Source organism: Alexandromys fortis, unplaced genomic scaffold (assembly GCF_014885135.2).
Source record: "Alexandromys fortis isolate MF-2015 unplaced genomic scaffold, M_Fortis_MF-2015_v1.1 scaffold_43, whole genome shotgun sequence".
Lineage (NCBI taxonomy): Eukaryota > Metazoa > Chordata > Mammalia > Rodentia > Cricetidae > Alexandromys > Alexandromys fortis.
The window spans coordinates 4,861,942-4,868,226 of NW_026067928.1; positions in this window are offsets into that span (position 1 = coordinate 4,861,942).

A 6,285-nucleotide genomic window follows, 5' to 3' on the forward strand; every position below is an offset into this window, starting at 1 on the left:
CCTGCCCTGTGGAAAGTCCAAAGTCCTCCCCGCTCCATCTTGGTCTAGGAAGGTGGACATCCAAACTGGCTAGGCTCCCACAAAGCCAGAACATGAAGTAGGATCAAAACCCAGTGGCATTGTCCTTGGCTTCTCAGCAGCCCTCATTGTCCGCCATATTCAGAGAGTCCGGTTTTATTAATTACTCTATTTTTAAAGTAGAACGGTAGTAATATAATTATGTTTTCCGTTTTAGCAAATTAAACTGATTTTGTTACTGCTGCTACGTGTTTGTTGTTACTATTTTAAGACGAAGTCTCCTTTCTGGATACCACAGGTTCCCTTACTGCCGCGGGTCTCCAAGTCCTGGGTTACAGAAATGCGTCATCATCCTGGAAGAACTCTCACACTCTCTTCATACTCTTGTACTTCTCTTATATTTTGTATTTGATGGTGTTCTTACTTTCTCTAATATCCTGTGGTCCTTTGCTTTGTTTTCATGCAATGTCAATATGGTCAAATTTGCTGCACCTCTGGGGCCACCAACTAGCTAGCCTCTTGTGAACCATCATCTAAGCTCCAAGACAGAGGTGTTATTGATTGATTTAAGTCATTTAACTTAACACCTAGAAAACCTTTGTGCAAAACAGAGCCCAAGTCTTCAAGGAGTAATGAAACATCTGAGAACATAGACTGAGACATCCTCAGACCTTAACAGGATTCTTACATAGTTCTCCTTTCCCTGGGCTGCATGTCTGAGGACTGTGAAAGAGAAAGAAAGAAATAAAGACATGGATCAATTATAGAAGCCTTATAGACCTGCCAAACCAATCAGTGGGGATTAGGGTTGTGTTTGGAGCCTTCCTCTGCCAGTTCCTACTGGCAAAATAAATTCAAGCAACAGAGAATAAATTTTTAGTGATTGACAGAAAAATGGATATCTCCTAATATATAACAAGTTGAATAGGGTTGCTTCCTGCTCTGAAGCCCTTGGGTGGGTCTTTATTTCTGTGTTTATCTTTTGTTTATAACTATTACTGCTTAGGAAGATAGTTCTCTCTGCCTTCCTCAAGTTAAGTATGGTCATGTGATGTGACTTATTTTGACAGAGACATGTGAACAGAAGTGACTTGGGGTGTAGCGGAAGAAGAAGCGTTTAATTGGAATTGGAATTTAATTATATTAGCGTGGTGGACACTTGGCCCACTCCTGCTCTCCAGTGGCCGTGGTGTAAACAGTACGTCCACAGAGAAGTGCCTCATGATCAGAGACCAGAATGCTGAGCGATCGCTCTGCGGACAGCTGTCCTGGAAAATCTGCCAGAGACAAGACAGACTCCTCACACATACATAATAAACTGTTTTCCTCTTAAGCCATTGAGATTGTGGGTGTGTTTGTTTCCTTATTAACCTGTCCTAGGCTATCAAATAAAATGCATTCACTAGCACACATTTATAACTTGTTTTATAATTACTGATGTACTTGACTTACATGAACTAGATGGTAAACTATTAGTTTCTTACAATTACTGTTTCACCTCCAGAACTCACAGAACCATTCACATATAAAAAGCACTCAGTTGCATGCATAATCATCACTTGGATTTTGAAGACAATATCCATCTACAACATAGAGGGATTATTGCACAGAATATGTAAGTGGATGGTGTTTACTATATGCTGAGGGAGAGATCCATCTATCGCCTCCGGCCTTTCCACCCTCAACCTCAACTGCCCCTCCAAACGAAGACCCAAAGAATATGTATATAGACAGCGTTTCCAAAGAACTGGTGGAAGGCTCTCTCCTGAGGCATCTTGAAGCAATCTCTACATACAAAAGCCAGAAGTCAACTTCAGATGCAGCTGAAATGTTCCTCTACTCATCCAAATAAAACTGTGCCGGTACTACTAAAAAGCTGTAAGGTGCACGCAGTCCTTAAATAACTAGTACATGAGAAGCAGAAGGCCTGAGTTAGTGCGATGGTGTAAGATTAGAAAGGTTTAAGGGGGCTGGAGAGATGGCTCAGAGGTTAAAAGCATTGCCTGTTCTTCCAAAGGTCCTGAGTTCAATTCCCAGCAACCACATGGTGGCTCACAACCATCTGCAATGAGATCTGGTGCCCTCTTCTGGCCTGCAGGCATACACACAGACAGAATATTGTATACATAATAAATAAATAAGTAAATATTAAAAAGGTTTAAGGGTTTGTTGTACTCTTCTATCCTTGTTTCTTCCTCCTAAATACAAGGATATCTTTTCTCCCTCTCCTCCCCTGCTCTCCCTCTGTTTCTCTGTCTCTTTCTGTCCCCTATCTATCTATCGATCGATCGATCAATCTATCTACTCTCTTACACACACACACACACACACACACACACACGTTTGGTATCCACACACACATGCACTTTTCTCTCCTGCTTAAAAATCAAGATATGGGCTTGGAGAGACGGCACACTAAGTAAAGCACTTGCTTCGAAAGTGAACTGGAATTCTCAGAACCCACATAAAGCCAGGCACAATAACAGCGTGTCTTCCCAGAAGCTCAGGGACCAGCTCACTGACCTGATGTACACAGAGGTAAACAACAAAGAGACTCTTTTCCAAACAAGGAAGAAGGCTGTCTTCTGCCCTCTGTTCAGTGGTTTGCATGTACACACACACACAACATATGTACCAAAAAGATTAAAAATAATAAAGATAAATAAATTCATGCTCATGCCTTTATGAGGCTTTACCAGTCTCTCTCCAACTGCCTTCTCTTCCTGTCGCCCCACAACAAGAGCCTCTTTCATCCTTCCTTTAGGACTTGAACACCTTCATGATTGAAGATCCAATACAAGAGCCCTATCTCCCGAAGCCACAGCTGGTACCTGCTCCTCTTCCGCTCCCTTTCCTGTGTATTCCACTTACGACAGCCTTCATAACTACTGAGTGACTCTCTGTTTTCCTGCAATGAAGCACTACCATCAGGATGGTGCCATTCGGGGGTCCAGGAAGGAATTCATTTTCTCTGCTGACTTGAAGAATTAAAAAAGCAAGAAAGACAGATATCTGTCAAGTGTTGTCGTAAATGAAAGCGCATACACAGCACAGCACACAGAGACTCCCCTGCAGTCTGGCAGCCACATCTTCCCAGGCGACTGAGATTCCACTAAGTTTGGGGGCATGAAAAAGACCCCCTTTCTCCCTCTGAATTGGCTGGTGTTTTGCTCTTGCTAGGGGATTGGGTAATGTGAACAGAGACAGGGATGTTGTTTGGTTCCAGCCAAAGGAGCCTGGCAGGAGATGACAAGGTTATGATGAACAGTTTCTACTTGGAGGGCTGGGGATGGGGAAGAAGAAGGAAGATTGGCCTGATGGTACATTTTTTTTTAACATTAGGCCTCCTTTCTGTGTCTTCCTACTAGCAAACACTATGATTCTTAGTCCCTCGAGGCCCAAATGAAGGGTTTGATTCCATTTCCCTCCCACGGCAGCACAGCGGCTGGTAATTAGTGGGTAGTTAATAGGTATTGAATGAATGAAAGGGTTGAATAAGTAGCCAATTAGAACTTCAGAAACGAAAGAGTTTTACTATCACAGAGGAGATACACCAAGTTCTTAATTAGATCATTTCTGATTAACAAATAGGTCCACTGGATGATTACAAAGTTTAGAAAGTAAAAGAATGCCATCTCCATATGTATGGGGGAGTTCTGCCTGAGGGTAGCACAAGCCTTTGTAGTTGACTGGGGTTTTGAAATACTACCAGGGTTTCCCCTGCTCCCTGTGACCTTGCCCCAGCCCAGGCAGCTGGGTCACCCTATGTTCTGGCTTCAGGGAAAAGACGACACAGCAGAATGCACAGAACAAAAGAGCCCGTTCTTAGCATTTAGGTTTCAAAAGCCAGAGGCTGTCAAAAGCCAAGAGGATATTTTTTTCTTGCTCTAGATAGGAAAGAAAAAAAAAAAAAAAAAAAAAAAAAAAACAACCTCCCTAATGTGGAAGATGGAAAAGCACAAGGCAAGAGGGTTTGAGTTTTCTGAATCTTCTGAGGGGAGATCGTTCTGCCTCTCATGGCTGGGCTAGTGAAGGGGGACTGTAGACCCCCAAAGCAGAAGCCTTGCTACTTTCTCTGAGATAAACCCAGAAATATATATTTTCCCAAGCCCAGTCAAGGCTAAAACACAGGAGGGGGAGGGGCAGATAAACAGAAGACTGGTAAGGGCCTGTGGAACAAACCATTTGTCTTTCTCTGCATGGCGAAGGAGCTGCAGCTTTTCTCATGCAGGGGACAGGCAGAGACAAGCCATTTGGACTTGCTGTCACTAGCAGGAGGAGAAAGATGAAAGATTACCAGAAGTAATAACAGACTTTCCAACGTGCAGACCACCCCCAAATGTGTACTTCCTCCAGCAGGGATGCACGACCTAAACCTCCTCCTACTTGATGTTCAAATAACTAAGACTATGGCCAACATTTCTCATTCTTAACACCACCACATGAGACCATATTATAACATAAAAAAATGCATTTGGAACAACTTCCAAAGTCCCCATAGTCTTTCATAGTCTCAATATTGCTTAAAAAGTCTAGAGTCTCTTCTGAAACCCAAGACGATCTCTTAATTGTAAGCCCTTGTAAAAATCAATAAGACGTTCCATGCTTCCATCATATAATGACACAGAACATACGTTCTTATCCAAAAGGGAGGAGTGAGGATATGGTGATAAATATTGGACCAAGACACAGCAGATGGAAAACACCCAATCTGCTGTGTCCTGTGCATGTCAAAGGGCATAGACGAATCTTTCTTCCAGCTTTACTTCCTTCAACAAATATTTCTTTCTTAGACTGATTCCACTCCCTCTATGCAGATATCCTGTGTCTGTGACAGCTCCAACATCTTGGAGGCACCTCTGCAGCTTGGAACTCGCCTTCACGGTTTTCCAAGACATTTTGTTTGTAACCTAACAAATAAAGCTGGCCTGAAGATCAGAGTGCAGAGCTAAGCAACTAGTTAGCCATAGAGGCCAGGCAGGGGTGGCACACAACTTTAATCCCAGCACTCAGGAGAGACAGTCAGGTCTCTGTGAGTACAAGGCCACCCTGGGTTACATAAAATTGAATCTGTCTAAAAAGAGAGGGAGAGAGAGAGAGCGAGAGCGAGAGCGAGAGAGAGAGAGAGAGAGAGAGAGAGAGAAACATAGCTAACAGGTGATCCCAATGTGTGGGGCCGCACGCCTTCAATTCCAGCACTTAGGTGGAGACAGAAGTAATATGACTGGGTGGAGACACTTGGTAGTGTATGCCTTTAATCCTAACACTCAGGAGGCAAAAGGCAGGCAGGCATCTGAGTTTGAAGCTAGTCTAGTCTACAGAGTAAATTCCAGGACAGCCAAGACTATACAGAGAAACCCTGTCTTGAAAAACAAAAACAAAAAGGCACTGTTCTCATTGACCTTTTCAGCATAAGCCATAGCTGCAACTATATGCTTCCTGGTGCTTTTTCTCTTAAAACTGGACATTTTGTATTTGTTTCTCCTCCAATGGTCTTTTCCATTATAGATCTGCATCAGAGGTACTGAAAATAACCGTGAGACGAATTTGATGCTTCCTTGAAATTGCCTCTACCAAAGAAATTAGTTTGTCACTTATTAATTTAGCCTTAGGCAAGTTCTTAGGACAAGGACAGAAGGCAGCCGCATTCTTTGCCAAAATTACACAGAAATGGGCTCCGACCCAGTTGCTATTTTTATTATCTTCTGAAACCTCTTGAACTGGGTCACCATAGTCCCCATTGTTCTCAGGAGTTCTACAATCCAAGTTCATACTAGAATGGCCTGTTAAACTCTGTTTACAGAGTTCAATTATTGTCCTAATCCAAAGTTTCAAAGTCTTCCTCATTCCTCAAAAAAGCAGTATGGTCAAGTTCCTTACAACAACCCACTCTCTGTACCAGCCTCTGTCATAGTTACCTGTATGTTACTGTGATAAACACCATGACCAAGGCAACTCAGAAGGAGGAAGTTTATTTGGGCTTATTGTTCTGGAGGGATAAAAATCCATCAGGATAGGGAAGCACAGCAGCAAGCAGGCAGGGCAGCAGGAGCAGAGAGCTGAGAGTATACGTCTTCCAACTCATGTATGAAACAAAGAAAACTGAAAGCACCATGAGGCTTTTAATCTCAAAGCCCACCCCCTAGTTCCTACTTTCTACAGCAGGTTTTGCCATTGAAACATCCACAAAAAGCACCACAAGCACATTTACATATGCAAAGAGAAAAATGTTATCACAGCTGGGGATGGTGGCTCAGGCCTGTGATA